Source organism: Telopea speciosissima, chromosome 4 (genome assembly GCF_018873765.1).
Source record: "Telopea speciosissima isolate NSW1024214 ecotype Mountain lineage chromosome 4, Tspe_v1, whole genome shotgun sequence".
Taxonomy (NCBI): Eukaryota; Viridiplantae; Streptophyta; class Magnoliopsida; order Proteales; family Proteaceae; genus Telopea; species Telopea speciosissima.
The window spans coordinates 2,661,553-2,686,901 of record NC_057919.1 but is presented as its reverse complement, the minus strand read 5'-3'; the positions used below and the strand labels follow the sequence as shown (position 1 = coordinate 2,686,901).

At 41.0% G+C, this 25,349-nt stretch overlaps 1 pseudogene; it reads left to right on the top strand.

Annotated features, from left to right (window-relative positions):
• The first annotated feature begins 768 nt into the window (after positions 1-768).
• Positions 769-24,504, top strand: LOC122657930 (annotated as a pseudogene).
• The last annotated feature ends 845 nt before the right edge of the window (positions 24,505-25,349 follow it).

Below are 25,349 nucleotides of genomic sequence, written 5' to 3'. Positions count from 1 at the left end.
GTGGATATCATCCACAGGAGCTGTCAAGCCTCCTCTACGCATGGGCGGCATGGCAGCGGTACTGGGCTTTGATACCAGATAATGCAGCATGGGAAGCGGAACAGGTCGAGAGGGCTCGAATTAATTCACTCTTCAAGGAGAATTAAAAATGAAGCAGGGGTGCTTGGGCTCAGTTGCTCTTCTAGGCTACTGAAAACCAAAACGGGCTGCAATTCTTCAAGATTGCGTTAATGGAGTCCATGACTCAAACATTCTTTCATTTCTAAAAAATCTGAGAAATACAACAATTACTTGCCCTTTTAAAAGAAAAACCCTTCACCCAATCTTGGTTCCCCTAAGATCCTATGGCCAAGATTACAACTTAAATATGGTAGAAGCTAGATGGGGAAAGAGACCATGCTCAATCAATCCCACCATTTATTCTAGGAAATAAACAAACTCCACCACTTCTCCCCTAATTTCTCTTGATTGCTAATCATCCTCTAATCCCTCCCTCACTCTCTCTTTATTTTAAATAGTTACTTGAAATAGGAGGAGGCTGATTAGGAGGAAATAATTGGGAATCCAGGGCTGCATCAGTTCAACAGATGGCTGGGTGAACATTTTGAGGGAAGAGTGAAACTAGGAAGAAGGGCCTATTATCATGTGTGCCTTGAAATCTGGCAAGAACGTTCCATAACTCCTTTGCTTGACAACATATCCCTTTATTTGATTAGAGCTGCTTTTCTTGAGTCTGACGCCCCTTTTTTGAATTCTTATGTATATACTTTATACTGCATTATTGTTTTTCCTCTGGATGTTATGAACTTCAACTTTTCTATTAACCGTTTTAAAATTTCTGATGTCCTATTTCTTTCAGCTAAATGCAGAAAAAAGCCCCTTCCAGCGAACATATGCTACTCAGGTAAATTTCTGCTCTCTTTTTTTTTTTTTTGTTAAGATTGTCATCACCAGGATTCATGAACGTGTAATGTACCTGTTAAGTCTGTAGGGATGTCTATTGGAAATATTGTAGATTCACTTAATTCTGTCCCAAGTAAGTAAAATCAATTTCCTTATTGATTCAGCTATCGTAAGTCAATAGTTGCACAGATGTAAGCATTGTAGGTTGTAGTGTTCAAAATCCTCCTAATTGTTGATATCAAAAGAGGAAACAGAAAATTTTGGGGCTCATTTATCTGAATGAGAGTATGAAGCTAAATTTTTTTTTTGAGAGCACCTCAATATTTTATTCAGAAGTGCCAACTGTTTGTTCTTGCAAAATAAGTGTAAGATAAAATTTGAGACTTAGCTGATTCCAAATTGACCTTAACATTAGAACTGTAAACAGGTCTCATTAAGTAAATTTAGAGTATGAAGTTCTCTTCCCATTATTTTCCAATGGAAATGACATAATGCTTCTCTTGCATTGACGGATATAGTCACATTAGTTTCTGAGTTCCATCCTGGCTTTTTGAATTTGATTGTTTATCGCATGATTCATCAATAAGCTATGATTCATTGCAAAGAATTTGCAGTGCACAAGGTTCGTTAAAAAGAATTACATTACTGTTAAAGTTGTGTTTATGATTCCGCAGGGAATTGTTGTTTATTCCTGTGGTAATATTTTTTATTTTTTTTATTTTTTTTCAGTTTTTTTCATTATTATGATGTAATATTGTGAGTCTCTACTACCGCAAGGACTGGAGCATTGTACAGTTGTACTTGATAAATATTATATACTGCGGGGACTGCTGGGGTATTGGCTGCTATTCTAACCTTTGGCGGTCTCTTCTCTTCTTCCTCAATCCTTCTTCTTCTGGTTTGTTAGTACTGGTTTACTTTTTCTGATATTGTTTCAACTTTCAATTACATCATGATGCATTATTGGCGTATCAGCATGGTCTACTGTGTATAAAGAATATGGACATGTTTACCATTATATTGCATGATACCTGTGTATTTTTTTTCCTTATACAACCTCCATTGAAAAAGAAGGGGGAAGGGGGGGGGGGGGGGGGAGGGGAGTAGCTACAAAATGTCCTGCTTCTATTTAGAAATGATATGCCCCAGGGTGAGGTGTATCAAAGTGATACTTCAGATTCTAATCATGATACAATAGATATCTCTTTCTGGATGTTTGTTTGCAAAATCATGTTGTCATTAATATATGTACGCAATTTTATGGTATTTTTCTATGCAGATTAAACGATGTGGAGAAATGGCTCGCAAGCTACGTTTCTTTTGGGAACAAATGACGAAGGCAGGTTTCTCACCTTCAGGCAGTCCTATAACACAAGTTGATATTGATCTGGATGACTTGGAGGTATCTTTTCAATTAACTTTTACTTCTTCTTTATGTATTTTACATATCTTAAAATTTTCCTGTTTATTGTTGATGTTGCTAGATAAAACTTGGAGAACTTGAAGCTGAGTTGATGGAGATAAACGTCAACAGTGAAAAGTTGCAGCGCACTTATTATGAGCTTCTAGAATATAAGCTAGTGCTGCAGAAGGTAGTGGTGTCATGTTAGTTATTATTCCTTTGCCATTTTCATTGGTCTAGACGCTGGTTAGTTCTGCTCATGATCTTACAATTATTAAACATTAGATACACCCCTGTCCCCTATCTTACATATTACAATCGCAATTGATGAACAAATTTGATGGTATCCAACTATCCATTATTCCATTGTTCAGCTTTTTGTGTCATTTATGCCGAAGGGACTATGAATTCCGCACCACATTCTTTTCTTTAGTAGATTGTAATCAGTCAGTTCTCATGTGGTAAATTAGGAGCTGTTTCCATCCCTTTTGATTTCACCAATTAGGATTGTAGCCTTCCAAGTCTTCCATGATGTGCAGTTGATAACTTTATTTTTTCCTTTTTATTATTGTCAATACAAGTGATATGAAATGAAATTCCCTTAATCCTTTCCCCCCTCGTCTCTTGAACCTTCAGGCTGGAGAGTTCTTTTCCGCAGCTCAGAATAGCGCTACTGCTCAGCAGAGAGAAATTGAAGCTTTTCAAGTTGGTGAAGGGTCCATTGACAGTCCTTTACTATTGGATCGGGTAAAAATTTCTGGCTGCCATTTCTTTTTTATCATTGTCAGCAAGATCTGCTTTTCTCCAGAAATAATTGTATGAATTGGTGGATGTCTAGGAAATGTCAGTGGATCCTTCAAAGCAAGTTAAACTGGGTTTCATTAGTGGCCTTATACCTAGGGAAAAGTCGATGGCATTTGAAAGGATTATATTTCATGCTACCAGGGGGAATGTGTTTCTCAGGCAAGCTGTGGTGGAATATCCTGTAATTGATCCAGTGTCTGGGGAGAAGGTAATATTAAGACATCCTTCTATTGTTATTTTCCTTAAATATGTTTGGAGTCATGTGTTAATTTTATTTTTTCTTACTGCTCAGAACTTTTCCTTGCTCCTGTTATTGAATCATGGTTCATTGCATGGTTGTTGGAATTTGGATGCTGATAACGGGTGATAATGTATAGAATTGTTGATAGCTAAGGTTTTGCCCTTGTTAGATTGACCACTAGGACTTCTGACCATAGTTCAAAAACTTGCCAAAATTTTGCTAATTTCACTAACTTCAACATGTCTCAGACGAAACAAAAGGCGAAACCCAGAATCAGCACTGCTTCGCTGAAATTTTGCTCATTTCGCCGAAATGTCTTACATGTCTACATTAGACAAAAATGCACTGTTTCGGCGAAATTTCGGTCATTTGCCCCCTGAAACAGTCTGGCAAAAAAATGCACTGTTTCGGCCCAATTTTACCAATTTCGGTACATTTCGCTAATTTCGGTTTGACCGAAATGGCCTGCTGAAATGAGTTTTAAAACCAAATGCTTCTGACTCTCATTCTCCTCTTTAGACAACCAAACACCAATGAAGACATGGCACCAGTAACTGTTAAATATTTTCTTTTTTATGGCATAATTATTGATATGTTAAAAAAAGTGGCAACAAATTTACAACCGTATGATTAGCATTGCAAAAGATATAGAAAAATGAGATGTATCTGAAGTGCTGCATTCAGAACAGCATATTCGACCAGTTATGGATGAGCTTCTGGTAGTTAGTTCCTTAGAACTCTTTCAAAAAGATTGCACATTTAGGCAACTAATGATCAACATCTGGACCTTAGCCTTGCCTTTTTTCTGGCGTTTCTTCTTGGACACCCTTCAATTTCTTTCATTCCACAAAATTCAGTATATAGCTAAAGGAATAAGTTTCCATATCACCACTGGTTTTGGGGAAGAATCAATTACAGGCCCACCGTGTGAATATACTCTTCAGTGATCAGTTGGGAGGCGGGGCCAGGGGCACAGCCACGTCTGAACAGATCCATATGCCCAAGACCAAATAGCAATGTCATGTTGAAGGAATATTTGTTGGGATGTTACTTCAACTTCACAGCATGTCTGCTTGCCAAGCCCAAACCTCTTGTCTTCAACTGCTCTAGACTAATACTCCTTTAATGATAGAAACCAATCAAAGACGTGACCTTAGGAGGAGTTGAACTTTTTAAAATGCATGCCCTGTCAGCAATTTCTGATACTTCATCGCATAGAAAGCTATAATGAGATATAACTGAAATTTCACATTTAGCGCTGTTCATCCATCTCCTCTTCGCTTGAACAATTAGGTCAACCATAATGTTTTGCAATAAAAAGGGCGTACTCAGTGCACGAGGCTCCTGCCACTGTGGGATTTGGGGAGGAGGTTCATAATGTACGCAGCCTTACCCTCGCTTGAGAGCATGGTACTAAATCTCGTTTCGTTTCGGTGTTTCGGTCTGACCGAAATTTCCGAGATACCGAAATTTCGGTCGAAATATGGTATTTTTCTGTGGGTGTAAGATGCCAAAAATGACCGAGATTTCCGAAATTTTCGAAACGAGATGACCGAAATTACCAAGATTTCCGAAATATTCAAAATATTGCATTTTTTCATATCGGACTTGCGTTTCGTTTCGGACAGGTCGAGATACTCGAAATATTCGATATCTCGATCGAAATTTCGCGAGTTTTAGTACTATGCTCGCTTCGCGGAGAGGCTGTTTCCGGAGACTTGAACCCTTGACCACTTGGTCACAATGGAGCAACCTTACTGTTGCACCAAGGAAATTGGTTCAATCTCTGAAGGAGATGGGTACACTGATAATTTCAAAATCCTATCGGTGTTCTCTAAATTCTGGAGTCCAAATGATAGACCCATCCATAACTTTGAAGACCTGATTCGCCAAGACCCTTTAGATGGTTGAGGGGGTACAGACAGGGATAAATTTAACATAACATAACTTACCATTGACCACCCATCGTCTCCCCCCTCTTTTTGTTTGGAAAAATAGAAAAAGAAAAAAAGCCCAACACCCTATGATAGTCCTCAGGTGTATTTCTTCTCTATTGTAAATTTGTAAGTTGGGCCAAGAGGCTTTAACACTCATTTGTCATTCTCCTTTACATGTTTTAGATATTGGACGACTTGGGAGATACTCTTCATTTTAACGGTTTAGCCGCAAATAAGCCCATGGATGTAAGAAAGTAGCAACAAGCTACCCTTAACGAGCGTTTTCTCTTGTTTTTTTGGGGAAAATTCTACCTCATGGCCCACCTTGAACTCTGTCTTGACAGTCCACTATTTTGGGTATGGTGAGGGTCAGTCACAGGGGACTCACTGTTGGATGGGTTGTATAATCTTGTGCAGATTAGCAACAACAACTACTACTCAACGTTATCCCAATTAAATGGGTTCACCGCATGTCAAATTTTGGGTCCCATCTCAGCTGTATGACCCACATTGTATTGAGCTTTTCCTTTGTCTTTTTGTTGAAGCAATTAACAAAAACTACCAAAATTGAAATTATCAGCGGCATCCGACCAGTTTTTGGAGTTTTGCATCTCCACGTGGGAATATTGGGTTGGGCTAAAAGTTGCTTGGCTGATAGATGATGATGTGTAAACTGGGCCACAAAATTTGAGCGTCAACAAAAGTAATGCAATCCCAGATCTTAAAACCCATGTTGGGATTACTGTGGGCCCACCCAAGTGCCTAAACAGGTCATATGTAGTGGGAGTGGCAAGCTAGTAATTCACTAGAATCATAAACTATTACTTTGGAAGGTGTATGTGGGTTAGGACACAAATGTCATTTATATTTTTCATGGCGATAGAGTTGGAAGTATTTATAAGTGCTGTACAGACTTTGATTTAATGAGAAGCACAAGGGTGTTTTAGTCACCACACAGGAATACCCTTAAATAACACAAGGGGGAGGGGGGGGGGGGGAAGAGTCGTCTCCTACCTTTCTACCACCCCCAAATCAAGCCGTACTGTGAGATGCATTACCAGTTTCAGGTCTGGTTCACTGGTTTCCGCTAAACCTAGTTGCAGCGAATGGAAAGTTAGTTATTTACTTAATTTTGGTCCTATCAATGGTTCCTTGTAAATTGTAATAGTGCTGGTAGTAAGGAAGTTCCTTCTGAAATTTCACTTTGATCCGACTTCATTTTTAAGGAGTTCTAATACCTGGAACAGCACGAGGTTGTCTGCTGGTTGCCCTAGAGTAGGGATGTTAACCCCAAGGTATGAGGAAGAAAGGAAAAGAGGTGGGAGAGATCAAACCTATTGTTAGGGTTTGACAGTGTTGCTGGAACAGGGTAAAGTGAGGTAAAGAGAGAAACAAGAAGAGAGGGAAGGAGATAAGAAGGGAGGCTAAAAGCTTATTGAGGGGGGAGATTCAGATTCGCAGGGAAGAAAGGGGAGAGGGGGAAGAGAGAGAGGGCAGGGTGCACAAACACAGGCCACGCTGGCGCACTCAATGAAAGTCAATGCCCCATATGCAATCTCCAATGTAGGGTTACATGCATATAAATAAAAGAAGAAATCCAACTGAAAATGAAACCTATTCTAGTTTGGAAACTCAGAACAATTAGGAAACTAAATCTTACATAGCTATCTCCTATTCTATCGACGAATCAAATAAAAGATTACATGATTATCTCAAAATAGAAATAAATTCTAAATACCTACTATACCCAAACCCCAAATTGGACACGGTTCATCTACGTCTGGACTCCCAAACAGGTTCGGGCCGGTCCACGGAAGCACCACCGCATAAAAAATTGCAGAATTTTGGGCCTTCATGGGAGGCTTCCCCTGATGGCCGTTGAAGCCGTTGTTGCCCTTCTATTTTTTATAGAAAGACGTGAATGGGTTTCCAATCTTATTCTCAATTCTCACCTTTTCACATTCTCATTCCCTATTATGGGTGGCAATAATGTGAGCCAATCAATCTGATGTTCTCCTGCACCAAGTTTTAGGCTAAAAGTGTATGTGGAAAACTCTCCAAAACACCATGTAGGGCTAGTTAGTATCCTATGATAGAAAATTCTCCACACATCTGTGTTGAACACTTGTGGATACAGATACACTTTTTTGTACGCTCTTGTGCATTTTTAGCATATTTGTCATGCTTTTCTCTCTCTGTCCCTGTCTTTGTGTGTGTGTTTCTCGAATTTTCATACTCTAGCTTTGTCTACTATATAATATTTATTACCTTCTCTCAAAAAATTAAACAGTTCTAAAGTTACTCCTTTCACTTTTAAGAAGGAATTTGGGATGAGTTGTAGATTCAAATGTATGTTGAGATTAATGATCAATTAAATTTACATAGCCCGCGTCTTTGTTACTGGATTTGTGGGGTGGGGGTGGGAGTGGGGAGTATGGCCATGTCTACTAATGATAAGTAGTGCTTGTTTTTCTTCAATAACCAAAGGAGAGTGCCTAGGAAAGGATGAAAAAATTAACTTGCTTCTATAGTATGCTCTTTGTGCTGGAGGTGGCCTGAACTCTAACTCTCTAATAGATGTTTAAATATGCCGGCTTCTGTTCCATTCCCTGGTCATTTTGATTTTCAAATGAATTGCAACTCTCCAGCTTTGTGGAATGCATTGGATTTACTATGTTTGGGGAGGATGTCCCTCATACTAAAAATTTGCTTGTTCATCCTCTATTTAGATCCAGGGAAAGTTAAGATTTCTTTAAAACTTATTCAATAAACATAAAATGTTACTCGTTTCTTTGTGTTATGGTAGTGTTCATGTGTGTGAATTTTAGACAACAAAAGTTGGTGTTCACCTTTTGGCTTTGTTTCTCATTTAATATCACCCTACAGGTTGAGAAAAATGTATTTGTGGCCTTCTATTCTGGCGAAAAGGCAAAGACCAAAATTCTGAAGATATGTGAAGCTTTTGGAGCAAATCGTTACCCCTATCCTGATGACTTGGAGAAGCAAGCTCAGATGATCACTGAGGTATGCATCATGCTTCATTCTCAGTTATGCCTGTGATAGCGCTGAAGAGTTTCTTCCATTTATCTACTTGACTGCTTCATGCCATTATTTTGTTTGATTGTTGGGTTGTTCATTCTGTTATACAACTATTTGTAGTATGATATTTGCTTGCTCCTTGAGCTAATGCCAATAGATAGAATGCACATTAGCTCAGATTTAGTTTTGTGCCTCACTCATCTGCCTTGCCCTGCTTCCCTGCATGGAGGCAACTCAACTTTGATCAGGCCGCCGGTGCCGTGCACCTGGATTCAGTCTCAAGGCACATCATACAATTTTGCTGTAATATCCTTGTTTTCATCATCTTTAGTGCATAATTTGCTTACATAACATATGTACATACATTTTAGTGTTTGTTATTTTTACCATATATGTATGTTAATACATACTTGGATACAGGATACAAAGCACCTAATTCAGTCAGGTGTGCTTCTTGCCTTGTAACTCTGAATGTACCTTTTCTTTGTTAAAGACTTAAAGTAGTTGTATTGTGATGCATCAACTTATTCAGAGTGGGCATCTATGGACTTATTATTGGTTGCATCGGACCTTTATGACATAGCCTGAATCATTGCAATTTCAATTTTCAGGTCAGTCTGAATCAGTAACAATTTCAATTTTCAGGTCTCTGGAAAAATTGCAGAGATAAAGGCTACAGTAGGTGTTGGGCTACTACACCGAGACAATCTGTTAAAGACCATCAGCTATCAATTCGAGAAGTGGGATCTTTTGGTCAGTTTGGACTAATTTTATTAGAAGTTTTTTCGCCTTTGAAAACCTGTGCATGGACATTTATTTATTTGTTTTCTTTTCTTGGGAGGGCGGTTTGTGCCCAGTGGATGTTTGAAAGCGCTTCAAAAAACAGTAGTGAAAAATTGCACTTTATTTTCTCCAGACTGGGAAATATGCATTTCGAGGTCGATGCTTTTCCATTTTCCAACAAGAAAAAAAAGAAGAAAACTTTGATTGTATTTAGAATGTTAAAGTTTAGTTGTTTATTTTTCTTCCCTTGCTTAACTTTCAGTCATTTATTTTCTTCTCACTTCCTGCCACCCTCAAGGCAACAAATGGAGCCTTCATATCCTTCATGTTGGAACTATTTATTTACCATATTCCAATGTATGTATGATATTTGTTGTAAAATTTCTGACTGGTTATCTAAATTTGTCTTTGAAATTGTGAAGGTGAGGAAGGAGAAATCTATTTATCACACTTTAAGCATGCTCAGTATTGATGTGACAAAAAAGTGTCTTGTGGCAGAGGGGTGGAGCCCTGTTTTTGCAACAAAACAGGTATCCTTTCAGTCTCTCTTTCTCTCCCCTGTCTCCCTCTCTCTCTCTCTCTCTCTATATATATATATATATATGCATATTTTAAATTCTTGTGAGAAATGTTTCTGTGGCACTTTACAGAAGGGTATCTGCCATGCCCCTGGTTTGCTGTCGTGCTGATGGATGATTTGGTAGTCTGACCATTGAATAAATGGGTGATTCGCTGGATAGAGCACCTGCCTATCTTAATCATATGGCTCCACATATATGGCATTGTCCACCTTGGCTTTTCAATGTTTCCTGTTGAGCTGGGCTCGCTTAGATTTTTTATTTTTCCAGACAATTATTTGAGCACCAAAATGACATGTAGATATGTCAAATTGGGGACCATAATGACGTGCAAAATTTCCCATGATTAGATAATGATGTAGACAACCTGTCCACCAGCGCACTAAGTCACTGACCAAACTGCCACATGGCAGTTATAGCTGGTATGGCAGGAAACCTTCTTGTGGTAAGTCTGCTGGAAAGCCACTGCCTTTGTTTTTGACATTCCTCCTTTTGATGCTATGGACTTTTGGCACAACAATTATCAATCGTTTGCAGGCCAGCTATTATTGCTACATTTCATGGTGTGGTTCTCACTGAACAATTATATGATGCTTGACTTCTGCAGATTCAGGATGCGTTGTATCGGGCCACATCAGACAGCAACTCACAAGTTGGATCAATATTCCAGATTTTGCATACGAAGGAATTACCGCCTACATATTTTCGGACAAACAAATTCACTTCTGCGTTTCAATCTATTGTTGATGCATATGGGTGAGTTTTTCAGAGATGATTTCTCTAAATCATACCATGGATATGCAAAAGGAATCAAACTTATAATAATTCTATGTAATTTTGCTAGACGTGCTATGTGATTGTGTCTGATAATTTATTCCTCGTCTTGGAAGTATGTGATGCACAGGTGATGGGCCAATCTCCAAGATTCTGTTTCTAGGGCTGACATTGTCTAGATCTACCAATCAGATGTAATGGCTATGGTTGCTCAGTTCTAATAGTTAGGATTTTAGGGGAAATATCAACAGAAATCAGATATGATTTTAGATATAAAAAATAAGGAATACACTAGCTAAATATGAGAGGTTGATGGATATTGTGGAGGAGATAATGGAGGAAAATTAACTCCTAAAATTTAGTATCTAAGACTACATGCGATGGAAGGGAGGAGGAGGGAAGAGAGGGTCGTTGATGGGTGATGAAGAGAGAAGATTTTAACAATATCTTGCCTATAATATAGGATTGGTGGAGAAGACAGGAGAGAGAATTTGTTGTGCTGTCTCAGTGAAGAAGAGAAGAAATAGAAAGAAATAAAGGGGAAAACTATCAGCCTTGAAAAGGGGAATCAACTATTTATGGAAAAAATTCCAAAGGAAAATTTCTATATCAAGGACTCTTGGATACCCTCTTAACAGTTGTCTCACCGTATGAGAGCTTGGATAAACTATTTTTGTCTTTTTGGTTCTTTTATATACCCTCCATCCCATAAACAATCTTTCCATTTTTTGGCTGTCCCACATTCTCTGTCCATCTGACAAATTAAATACTGAGCTTTTATTAAGTGTACTTTTTTTTGTGTTTTTGCATTGATTACTCAACTGGAACAGAGTAGATAAGTAATGGAAGGGAAGTATTGAAATAATGAGGGTTTTTTTTAATGCTTTAACCACTTCTCAAACTTTTGGATTTTTCAAAGGTGATGGTCATTGTGGGATGAAGGAAGTAATATTTTAGCAATTTTTTTTGTATGAATAAAGAATTCATTGCCAAGGGGAAAAGAAACAGGGGGCCCCAAAACAGGGAAAAGAAAAACAAAAGAACTCGAGCAAAATAAGCCAAGCAAAGCAGGTCTGATGCAGGTCCAAGCACCCGCAAGAAGAAGAAATAGCCCTAGGAGTAGGGCCGATTGTAGGAGCTTTAGTTTATTTTCCAGTTTAATTGTAAACTTAAATTGAACCAGTCAGACCATGGTTCAATTTAAGTGACTTATTTCTATTGGTTCCTAGGGGAATCTTTTAAGTATTAGTTTTTAATTTAAGTTGTCCACCCTCCACGATTTCTGAAGAGGGCAGGATTTGTTCTTGTAATAGGAATCAGCTCTAGGATTCCAATTCCTGAGCTGAATAGGTGTAAGTCCATTGGCCACCAGTTATAAATAATAAATCGTGGGAAGGCTCCCCCACAATTCAAGTTTTCAAATTCTGTTTTCAGCTTTGCTGCCATTGTTGCTGCTGTCTTATTCACTAGTGAGTGTTGCCTTGTGGACTCTATCAAGGTGAAGGGATTGGTGGATCTCCAATCGACTCCTTGCATCTTGTAGATCGGGAGGCTCTCTTTTATCCTTCAAGTTACTACCATTGAGTTATGCAAAATCTAGAAGTACTTTACAATTTTCTGTAATCAACCTTCTTCTTCTAATCCTCCAACCTAAGCCTTACTTATCCCCATCGATCCATCTAACCCTAGGACATTCACAAATCTGTCCAGCACAATTCCACCATTAGAATCACCCCAAATTCATACCACAGCTCCAGTAGATCATCCCCTCCACTCGATCCCAATTCCAGACCCATCCCAACATTAAAACCCTAATCCCCCTTATTACCTGTGAAGCCCTAAAACCCTAAAAACCTATCTAGACCAATCCAACCATCAAAACCTTACCATAATGCAACCGAATCATCCCCTCACTGCCCCTAGCGCTCAACCCAAAGCCCTAGCTCAAATTCCAACTCTAAACCCTAAATTTCATCACCTCCTTTCCTGAAACCCAAAACCCGAAACCTGAAACCCTAATTTTCTAATTTTTTAAATTTTCACTTAAACATCATCAAACCTTCACTGTTGGCTTCCCCTTAACCTGCCTAGCATTACCATATAAGAATTACATCAATTACCCTAGACCTAACCCTAGTTTTGACCTAAAAACCTCAAACCTGCCTAATCGGCCAGCTGGTTGGAAGGTCCTGGTTACTTGGCTCCTAGTAGATCCTTCATCTATCTAGGACTACATTAAGGTCCTTCCCTTAAAGAGGGAGGGACAGCGGGCTGCAAAAGAGAAGGGAGCAAACCCAAGGAGACAACAATGAGCCTGTTCCTTGGGGAATCCCTTACATTAAGATGGGTTAATAGGGAGAGTTTAGAGCTAACATCAAATTATATGGATTCCAAATCTTATCAAAGGATTGGGAGTTGGACGTCCATTTGCAGAGATTGCGCTCCATCCAAATATGATTGATGGCAGCACTAAAGGTAAGCTTGTTAGTAATGTCACAGATAGATTTCCTAGCAAGTCATGTCCACTAAAATCCATTCTCTCTCAAGGGAGAGGATTCTTCTATTACTTGGCCAACATTTGCTCAGGACTTTTTCCAAATTGTAGAGGAGAACAGGCGATCAACATCTTCAACACCATTTCAGCATTAGCAGCAAGAGGGGGAGACCTGAATCTGGCGGTGGATGCGGAAAGACTGCGTTGGAAGACAGTTGGATAATGCTCGCCAAACAGTGAAGTTGTGGCGTGGGATGTGACCTTCAAACCACACAATCTTATGCCAAGGAGACAAAGGACTTCATGCTCTGACAAAATCCCAAGCTGAGAAGGAGCTAAAGAGACCATTAGGCGACAACAGCCATACAACACTTTCACTGCTACCTCGCAGACCAGAGGGGAGTGGAGTCAAGGAGTTCCAGATATCAAACAATGGAGGGGGGAGAGCGGGGGAGAGGCCCATTCACCATCAGAGATAATGCAAGCAACAAATGACTCCTTGCAAATGCCTGAAGAGTAGACAGTTCTAGCATCCACAACTGAGAATAGGACATCCATCGGATGCCAGTTATCGAGCCAGAGCTAAGTATACATACCATCATCAATACTAGAGGAGGTAGCCCCAAGAACAATAGTCCTGATTTTCAGAATCCTGCACCAAACCAAAGAAGCATTTGAGGAGGGGGAAACTATCCAAAAAGAGTCCTTCCGAAGAAGACCAAAGTAAACCCAATCAACCCAGATGCTATCCTTCTTAGCCACAATTTTCCAGATCAGCTTGAGGATGCCAAAAGAATTGACCTCTTTGAGCATTCTTAAACCAATGCCTCCCTTCTTCTTGGGGAGGCAAACAACAGCCCAACTAATTGGGTGAAGAAATCCGGCAGATTCAGCTCCTTACCAAAGAAAAGCACACATGAGAGATTCCGTTGCCTTGATAGTAGACTGAGGCAGCCCAAAAACACTGGACCAATATATGTAAGATGATCCTCTTGCGAATAAGATCCAACATAGGAGTACAATGGTGAGCAGTCAACCTAGCAGTGATCAAAGAAAAGCCAGGCATATCAAGAAAATAGATCTTATTTGCATCAGAGATCCCTGCCAGGAATATGTGGACTTGAGGACAAACTTTCGAAGAGATGCAAGGATGACATGATGGAGCGAATGGAGATAGGATCAGCTTTTGAGAAAATCATAAGATCATCGGCAAAAGCTAGGTGGGATAACATGAGGGTCTTACATTTTGGAATGGGGGAGATAAGGTGCTGATCCGTTTTGGATTGGATACTTCTGGAAGGAACTTCAAGGGCTAGAGAGAAAATGAAAGGGGAGAGGGGGCAACCTTGGTGGATACCCACAATGGAGGCAAGCTAACCAACCGGGCTGCCATTAATAAGCACTAAGAAACAAGGAGTGAAAATACACGAGTATATCTAGTGGACAAAGACTGGGGTAAGTACATCTTGATCATAAACGAAGAAATAGTGTCCCATTTGAGAGAGTCAAAGGCTTTGTGCATGCCAATTTTCATGATGGCTGCAGGGGAGTGACATTTCCTGGCAATCACTCTATATCACTGTAAAGAAGGATATTGTCAGTGTAGCTGCTTCTTTCTTAGGATAAGGCGAAGGAAGGATTGATTGATTGATCCTTTAATCTTACTCGGGTCAAAGAAGCTCTTTAGGGCCTTGATAAGGTCATCCTTGATGATATCCCAACATGAGGAGAAGAATTCCATACTAAAGCCATCCGGAGCAGGGCCTCTGTTAGCCTTATGGTATAGGACCGCTGCCAAAATCCATCAGCAAATGTGATGGCTTGGAGAGAACCAAGGAGGTGGTGGCTGGGAATGAACTTATTGAGCAGCCCCTCAGGGATTCAAAGCAGGAGGGGGAGAGGGCCAGAAAATCTTTGAGAAGTAGGCAACAACTTCAAACTTGATGGCATCAACATTGTGAAGAGAAGATCCCTCTCTAGCAATGAGCATGGGGATGGACCTGTGGAAGTATGCAGTATTGGAGTCACCGAGCTCTAACCATTTGATTCTAGATTTCTGCCTTCAAAAACTCTCTTCTTGAGCAATTAGAGAGATGAGCTCCAAAGGCACTTTTTCTTATTTAGCTAGAAGGGGGTTGTGGGTGTCAGATTGAAGCCGAGGCTGGGTAACGTATCTCTACAGATAGAGACTAAAGAAGTGAAATTCCCAAAAGAGGAAGAGTTCTAGCTTTTGAAGGCACATTTAACATTCCGAAGCGTTCTGGCAAAGGCATTAAGGGGGGAAGAAAAAGCTTGGACAGGTTTCTCCCAGGCATCTTTAACAACATGCGAGGACAACATATCAAGATATTTGGAAGATTTGGGTCCAAACGAGATGCAAAGGTGGAGGAACTGTGGTCAAAGATGTTAGGGAGATCAAAAGGGGCAGCAAAGGATGGGAAAGATGCCAACCAAACTTCGTTAACCACAAATTTGTCAAGCTTACAATCAACTCTAGCATAGTTGTCACTGTGTCTAGGCGACCCAAGGCGGTGGAGAGAGTAAAAAATCAAGGCGACACCAATTAGGCGTCCAAGGCATCCAAGTCGACCAAGGCGCATGGACGCCTAGGCGACGCCTTGACAACTATGAACTCTAGTATCACCATACCTTTTGTTGTGCCAAGTGAACTTAACACCAGACCATCTTAGATCATTCATGTCGATGGCATCCAAATACTCATTAAAAGCATCCCCTAAGGAGGAATTAATAATATGACCAACACCTTGTTTTTCATGACCAAATCTGACAACATTGAAGTCACCACCCGCCCCCCAGGGGAGAGGGCCAACCTGAGGGGAAATGCTGCGAAGATCCTCCCCAAAGAGGAACTCTCTCAGAGGGATGGTTGAGAGCATAGTTCGAAAATTCGCCGAAATTTCGAAGTTCTCGAGGCGAAATAGCATACGAAACATGGGACAGACATTGTTCCAACCGAAATTTTGGCAAAATTTCGTTACTGTTTGTTCAATCTCGCTGAAACGACACAATCTAAGTTATAAATATACATTGTTTTGCGAGTTATGGAAAAAAAATCGACCAGAACTCGTTGATTTCAGTGGTTTCGACTTGGAGAAGTGAAAAAGTGCTGGAAACATGGATTTTTTTCCACATCACCACTCCATACTTTTGTAATACACTGCTGGGGGTTGCCACTTCACTCCAAAGAGATCAGTACTACTAGGGTAGGTTACCTGCAATTTGTAGATGAGACTGTTTACGGGGAAGTTGTGGAGGACTACTCTCGTTTCTTCTCGCACACTATGAATGGCATGCATTGGTTATGTAGTCGGAGCACAATGCACGTTGGCTCTATTGCACCATGAGTGGACTCGATCCAACACGTCATAGTTCATATTAGTAGACAGTCGCAATATTGTATTGTTGGGACATGGAAGATTTGGGTGTCTATGTATTGTTTATTGTACTTTGTAGTTTCTTAAATAATTAATCAATATTATGTTCCTTAAACCATTGTTGCATAATTTACTTGTTTTACTTGCCAATTATGTCTTATGGTACTAAAACAATGTGTAGGATAGGCAATATTACATAAGGTCCCAAAGGAGCCAAATCCGGCTATTGGGAATAATTGGAGAAGGACCAAGAGGAGGCAATGGTGGAAGCAATATTGGAAGCATTCACTTCTTGGACTCGGTTTTTAAGCAAACAACATGATGGGATTTAATATGGGAGCGGATGTCAACATGTTTGGCTGAGGAATTGAGGCCTCAGAGATTCCGGAGGACCCAATGGGTAATTGGCTTGGAGGGAGAGGGGGCAACAAATGCCCCGAAGGGTTGGGTAAAGGGGAGATAGGGTAGGAGGAAGATGGTTGTACCTTGTGCCGCCGGCAGTATTCCGTAAGGGGGGAGACTGGAGAGGGGCCAGCCAGGGAGACGAAGGGGGGAGCAGTTTCCGTTGGAGGGTAGGAGAGGAGGGGACATGTAGAGAGTCGCATGGTGGAGAGAAACAAGGACAAGCTCGGGTGAAGGGGAGGGCTGGGACAGTCAGGTGGTAGGGTTGGGCAATCCACATGGAGCACCCATGGTAAGGGGGTGGGCTGAGTGGGCCAAGAGGGGGTGAGACCCAAGGGTTAGAGACAAGGGGCAGCAAAAGCCCCGAAGGGCTGGGCAAAGGGGAGATGAGGCAGGATGATGGTGGTTGGCTCTTGTGCTGCCGACAGTATTCCTTTAGGGGGGAGAGGGGCCAGCCAAGGAGATGGAGGGGGGAGTAGTCTCTGCTGGAGGGATGGGAGAGGAGGGGACCTGCAGAGAGTTCGCATGTTGGTGAGAAACATGGACAAGCTCGGGTGAAGGGAAAGGCTGGGACAGGTGGGTGGTAGGGTCGGTCGACCCACATGGAACACCCCCATGCTAAGGAGGGGGGGGTGGGCTGAGTAGGCCAAGAGGGGATGAGACCCAAGGGTTAGAGACTGGGGGCAAGTGGGGGTGTTAAGATGGGCCGAAGAGTTTAAATGGGCTCAGTAGAAAACGAGTCCACTAAGGGAGAGGCTTGGGGCTGCGGATGAGGGGGACAGGTGGAGTTGCCCACCTCAAGGGTCGGATGGGACAAAATGGGGGGAAGGGTAGACAAATGAAGAAGATTGTCAAAGGTTGAAGTTCCTCGCTGCGGAATGAGAGACCTGTGTGACTAAAGGACCGATGGAGAGGTGATTGGAGCTTATAGGATGGTGGTAGAGCGGACAGTCGAATGAAGGTGACTACTCAACCGACCAGAAAGGAGGAGGCTATCGACCAAGGGGGCAGATAACGTCTCAAAGTGGAGCTTTGAAGAGAGGTCGACATCATTGTAGGCATCAGAGACTTGCAAGACGGAGAAGGTGTTTGGAGCAACCATAGCAGCATGGAGGATCAATGGTTTGGGGGGATTCGAATTTCGTTGCCTCGGGGAGAACCATAAGCTGGTTTACCATTCCATCTGAGCCTACGCTGCCTGCTTCTTCTCCGGGCACAGCTGGGATCATGGATGTTTGGAGCTGCAGCAATTCAAGGGGGGGCGGGTATATGGTACTGCCGTGAAGGGAAGTAGCAGGGCCATCTTCAACCTGCAGAACCAAAGGATCTTCGAGAGAAGTAACGGGGATTGGAGCTTTTGGAGTACAGACTTTAGTGTGATGGCCGAATACTTTGCGAATAAGGCATTAAGAGGGGGACCCACTCATAGTGGACTTCTTGTCGGAAGGAGACCCTTCATCATCCGCAACAGTAATCAAGGAAGGGGGAAGGACGTCGGCCGACACCTCGATGCATATTCTTGCCTAGGCCAGTCTGTCCATTCTTTTCGTTCTCTCATCGGAATATAGAGGGTTGTCAAGCATTGACCCGATGATACTAAGCCTAGCTTCACATAAAAAATGAAAGGGGAGGCCTGGAAGAACGATCCATAGAGAAAAGGAGTTGAGATCTACCTTGTTGAGTTGCAAATATTGGTCACGTTGCGAAAGGAAAATAGGTATTTTGGCCACTTGCCAGGGGCCATCCTCAAGGGCACGCATCCTGTCATCTTCCTCAGAGAATTTGTAAATGAAGAAGCCATTGTCCAAAAGGTAGGAGTCTAAAGTCCCATGCTGTCTCAATTGTTTGTTCAGGGACAATTTGATGATGTTGAAAGGTGGTCCACTATCGATGAAATGGCCAACCAAGCAATTTTTCCATTTAAAGATCTCTGAATTGAGCAGTCCAGTAGAGCAAAGAGCGACTTTGGAGTCACCAACAAGGGATGGTGAGACGATGTGAAGCAAGTGACCCTCCCTGATTGAGAATGGTGCAACGCTGAATAGGGAGTTCCAAGCTTTCGGGCCATGTGGGGGTTGGGGGGGACGGTTAGGAGTAGAGGAAGAACGGTGGGAGAGGGAGGGGCGGCCAGGCAAGGCCGCCAGAAGATGGTCAGACATGCCAGGTTTGATAACTACAGTATTATCATTGTTGCTGTTGTGTCAATCTCATTTTATTTTCGCAAGTGATCTATATTATTTGCTAATTTCTCAAAGTGATGGGTGATTGTGGGATGAAGAAAGTGAGATGTTTTTTGGGGGGTGAACAAAGAATTCATTACCAAAAGCTCCAAAAGGGGAAAAGAAGAATACAAGTGAAACAAATATGACAAGGCAACTCCCAACCATCAAGAGGAAGGGTCAGAGAGGGCTGCAACAAGGACAAAGGCAAACCCCAGGAGATACAGAGTAGATTGTATTAGAGAGATCTGACCAGAAGAAAAAGCTATAATTGGGGCACACGAGGCTGTGAAACTGTTTCAATTTCAATACTCATGAGTAGTCACTTGGCAGGTTGGCAAATATAATAGTATATTCTTAGAAATATTTTACTTTTATTTAGCATGAAAAGAATCTATCATGCATCTTTTTGTTTATAACTTTGGAAGGGAACTACTTTTTCTCCCCCTCCCCACAGTTGGCATTTGTTAATGTTAGAATGCCTCCTTTATCTTGATGTGGCTAAGATACAATGAAGTGCTCTAAATATCACCCAAGTAAAAACGGTACGATGATAGGTGGCTAAACTTTATTTCTGGGCATCACAGTATTAATTCCCATGTTTTCATTTGCTTCACCTGAAGCAAAACTTTGGTTTAGGGAAATGCAGTATTTACATACATACTGTTTATGTTGAATTTTAGACTGCAATCGAGCACACAATTTGAGAATATCACAGGGTTTATATGTTGATATGATCCTTATATGTCGTTTTGCATATCTTACTTAAGTAGTTTGATGAAATTTTGTTGAAGGAAGAGTTCTTGATTGAATTATTTAGCCAATGGTTTCTTGCAATTGCAGGGTGGCCAAGTATCAAGAGGCAAATCCTGGTTTATATACAATTATTACATTCCCGTTTCTGTTTGCAGTCATGTTTGGTGATTGGGGCCATGGCATATGCTTGTTACTTGCAGCATTGTTCTTTATAGTCAGAGAAAAGAAATTTTCTGGCCAGGTAATCATTCTATTACTCCTTTTTAGTTGACTATGAATCGTGTGATTGGGTGTTATTTCTGTTTATGTGCAAAATGTCATATTTGATTGTATCTTTTTTTGTTTGTAGTTGTCTCTTACACTGTGGATGTATAATGTCCTAGATCCTCCAACTGTATCCAAGCCCTGCTATCCTCTGTGTTGAAAGACCTTGACTAAATGCTTTGGTTACCTGATAACACCACTCTTTTTTTTTGTTTGTGTCAACAAATTCTCTGTAAATACACCGAACTCCCCCCCCCCTTTCTTTCTTCCTACATAAAGTCTTAAACTAACAACTTGCTAAAGACATCATCCAAGATGCACCTTGGAATGTGAACCTTTTGAACTTAGCCTTGTGCATCACCAAGTAAATTTGATTTTTAATATTATGCTTTGGGAAGGGAGCTATGCCACCCCAAACAATAAAGATTGATTGTTTACCAACCATATACAAATCATGGGATGCGATGTTCATAAGAAACATTTTTCGCTAACTAAGTGATCCACCTTCAAGATTTGTCCAGCGGCCAGCCCACACACACAAAAGATCACTCTAGAACTTTTGAACTCTATACCAACTTTGCCAGACAATGGGTATGATTCCTTTGAGAGAGAGCACTTCTGGTTCTCAGCTAGCTTAAATTTCTTCATGTATCTTCACCTACTCTGAGCTTGTTAGATCTTCTTATTCATTGAATAGTATTTACCTGTGTCCCAGGTTTTTGCCCTTGAAGTATTTCCAGTTGTGTGTTGCACACTAACTTAATCTGCCACTCCTCTCCCCTTTTGATGATAACAGAAGCTTGGAGATATGACAGAAATGATCTTTGGCGGTCGGTATTGTATTTTATGCTGATGGCATTGTTCTCAATTTACACGGGTTTGATCTATAATGAATTTTTTTCAGTCCCATTTGAGCTCTTTGGGAAATCTGCCTATGCATGGCGTGATCCTTCCTGCAGGTGTGGATGAAATCCTTAAATATGTTAAACTCTTATTTTATGCCTCACTCCATGATTTGACCATTTCATTAATTCTGCGTTCTTTACTGGAGCTCTCTTAATTATTGAACTCTTTGATGCAGAGATGCTTCTACTGTTGGCTTAATCAAAGTGCGTCCCACTTATCCATTTGGTGTGGATCCTGAATGGCATGGTAGCCGCAGTGGATTGCCATTCCTTAATTCTTTGAAGATGAAGATGTCCATACTTATTGGTGTATCCCAGATGAATCTCGGAATCGTGTTGAGCTATTTTAATGCCTAATTCTTTAGAAATAGCCTGAATATCTGGTATGCTAGATTCGAAACTAAGATACATACTTTGCATGTATTCCATGTCTACAAACTCACTTTGCATGTATTGCATGCCAATAAACACCTGATGATGTGGGAATCTCAAGTATCTAGTACAATTCTCTGATGAAGGGATATTGATGTCCCCACCATACTAAAAAAGGGCATACCCAGTGCACGAGGCTCCCGCCACTGCGGAGTCTGGGGAGGGTCATAATGCATGCAACCTTACCCCTGCTTTCGCAAAGAGGCTGTTTCCAGACTCGAACCCGTGACCACTTGGTCACAATGGAGCAACCTTTACCGTTGCACCAAGACCCCCCCCTCTGTCCCCACCATAATAATGGCATTCAAATGCCTTAAGTGAGGTTTGATCCTCATAATCGTAATGAAATTTACATTCTGTATTGTGTATGCATGTTTGATGAATTAGTGCTCATTCTTCCATCTGTATTTGTGTTTGCATTTGGTTTATATTATTACCATGACTGTTTGCGGATTCCATGTTGTAATCATTGTACATTGTGCACTGTTCCAGGTTCCAATTTATTCCGCAGATGATATTCTTAAACAGTCTGTTTGGCTACCTTTCCCTCCTCATAATTGTGAAGTGGTGTACTGGTTCACAAGCTGATTTATACCACATAATGATATACATGTTCCTGAGTCCAACAGATGATCTGGGTGAGAACCAGCTTTTTGTTGGGCAGAAAACCCTTCAGGTGTCTCTATTATAGTAGTATCTTCCTTCAATGCTAAAACAAGTCTTCTTTTCCATTCCAGCTTACATTGCTATTGCTGGCCCTAGTTGTTGTTCCATGGATGCTACTTCCAAAGCCTTTTCTCTTGAGGAAGCAACACGAAGAAGTAAGCTCATACCTCTTTCTGGTTGATATTCTTTCTGGACCATACTTGTTTTCCAGGTATCCTTAAATGCTTTTTACCACCTGAATTTAATGTTTCTTCAGAGGCATCAAGGTCAATCCTATGCACTACTTCACAGTACTGATGATTCTTTAGAAGTGGAGGCACATCATGATTCCCATGGCCACGAGGAATTTGAGTTCAGTGAAGTTTTTGTGCACCAACTCATTCATACCATAGAGTTTGTCCTTGGATCGGTCTCAAAAACAGCTTCGTATCTCCGGTTGTGGGCCCTCAGGTACTAAAAACTTCAAAAAATCGTCACATCTGGTGCCCTGAGCTGCATGATGTATGCATGATTGTGGCTTGTTCAGATCCACACATGGATACAAGTACATGGTATGGACATATCTTGAGTTTAGCTTGTTCAGATCCACAAATGGATACAAGTACATGGTATGGACATATCTTGAGTTTAGCGTGCTTCCAATTTGTCTTAAGAGTATCAGGACTCCCAAAGAATGTTTCCAATATGTGAGTTCAAATCTAATAATCATCTTATCACGAACTTTTTCTGAATGATATATTTTGAGGTGGGACCTATCATTAGCTATGAATCCAGTAAATATGAGGGACATGAAAATTTTTGGGGGCCCTACTCCCTAGAACATGTATTATAACTGCAGATCCGAGACATTTATAGTACATCAGTCAATATCCAGGGAATCCTTGTGGGAGGATGAAAGGATGGGTAACAAGGCTCCTTGTCATACAAGAATAATTAACTACTGGTTCTTATACCCAGCACACAGTGGAAAAAAATCCTCAGAAGTGCCCAAATCTGGCGGTGCACTGCAGTGCGGGCCTGAGAGCTCGACACGTGGAAGATGCGACATCCAACGGTGCCAAGCTTGAGAAGAAGAAAAAAAAACTTCTTTGCATCAAGCTTGCACTGTTGGATGAAGCTTCTTCCACGTGTCGATCTCTCAGGCCCGCATTGCAGTGCACTGCCAGATGCCCGCACTGCAGAGGATTTTAATCTGCACACAGTGGGGGTTGGAAGGAAGGGGGAGTTTTTTTTTGTTTTGTTTTTTTTTTCTTTTGGTAAATAGTGGGAAGGGTTTTATGCTATTAGCAATCTATTGTATTGTCGTGTCATTGGTGCTAGATTAAACCTGGTGGGTCAGAACATGCATTTTTCATGTTTGAAGACTTGAAGGGTATCCTACCTTGTTTCAGTTTTTGGGGAGATATGGCAAAAATGTCAGTGATCAAAGATTTTGAAGGAGAATAATTCCTTTGGTGTTGCATTATTTTAGTTAAGAGGCGGGTAAGGTAGGTGGGGGTTGTTTCTTGATACCTAGCAGAAATTTTAATTCTGGTAAACTATACGCATTGGATGTCGTGGGTGTCTCTCCTGAACTGTTCAACCAAGGGGTTTTGCCGTTACTCATTGGCTTAAGCCAAAAGGAAAGTCATAGTTAGCAATATGTTGATGGTTTATAACATAAAGGTAAGTTGAAATTTTTGGCTCAGATGATTTTCTATGTGAGATGCATCTTCTTGTGATCAACTACTACATTTGTAATTTGTAACCTTATAATGTAGTTCCTTTTTATATTATCATTCATCCATTTTGCTTAGTAAACACTGATCATGCAATTGTCTGATTTGCGTTGTTCTAGCCTTGCTCATTCAGAGCTATCAAGTGTGTTCTACGAGAAGGTTCTACTTCTTGCTTGGGGGTAAGTTACCGCCATGATTTCAACAGTTGTTTTTTTATTCTTTCCCAGTCTTGGACCCTGGAAAAGAACCTTGCTTGAGATAATAATAATAATAATAATTTTGATGATGATGATTTTTTTTTCTTCTGTGCACATAATGCAGGTTCAACAACATTATAATCTTGATTATTGGCATCATTATTTTTATTTTTGCGACGGTTGGTGTGTTGCTAGTGATGGAAACACTCAATGCATTCCTACATGCTTTACGTCTTCACTGGGTGGAGTTCATGAACATGTTCTACGAGGGAGATGGATACAAGTTCCTTCCCTTCTCCTTCACATTGCTTCGTGAAGAACATGACTAGACTAACGGCTGAAGCTCAGTGAATCCTTAGAAACAATTAAGGATATTGACTGTGCCTACCTAGATCTGAATCAAGTAATTCTTTCATTTGGATGAGTATTCAGTTTATTCCTGTTAGCAATAGGGGAGTGATGAAGGGGTTTTACACTCTGTAACTCCCCACCCTGGTATCCTATGATCTTCATCTGTTGAAAAATTAAGTGTCCAGGGCCGGCTGCCTTCTGTGTATGTAGGTTTGTTGGATTCAATCATGATATGTATTAATAATATTTAGGGTGTTTTACCATTACCACCCCAAAAACTTTACTATCTACCATTACCCCCAAAAACTTTGAAACAACTGTTACCCCCGTCTTGCATACTAATAACCAAGCGGCCCCGCGTTACGGACATGTGATGGAGGTTAGTTGTGAGGGTTTGCCGTTGTCACGATTTTATTAGGACCAAAATACCCTTAGTAGTGAAATAAACCATTGTCACAGATTTGTTAGGACTAAAATGCCCTTAGTAGTGAAATAAACCCTAGTTCAAAGAATACCTTCACTTTCTCTTCACCTCATCCGCTTCACTTCATCCTCTTCGATTCAACTGTTGCAGCAAACCAGAGGAAGAAGAACTTCGGCTCAACCCTCTTCTCAGGCCACCATTTCTTCCACCGTATAGAGAGGTGCCACCGTTAAAGCTCTCGGAGCAGGACAGAAGGAAAAAATGCAGTTGATTGCTCTCTAAGAAGCGCAAAGAGAACCGAGAAAGGGCACAAAGGTATATTTTTCGGCTCAAACTCGCTAAGAACTAAGGTTTTTCGACTCAAATTTCTATTCATTTTGAATTTTTTGAAAAGATTCTGTCAATTTGTTGCTACCATGTCTCTGCATCATAAGCCGCGTCATCGGAAAAAGGGGGAGTGGGAGGAGGACGAGGACGAGGAGGAGGGTAATGGGGATTGGGAGATGGGTATGGATAGGGAAACGATATACTGTCAATTTGTTGTAGATAGAGATCCTGAGTCATAGCTTGTTTGTCAACATCTTAACCTTCGATTCTCAACTAAAACCATTTGCTTAAAATGTAGTGTCTTCAGTGAAAGCTTAAAGAGGGTGCAACTACATTAA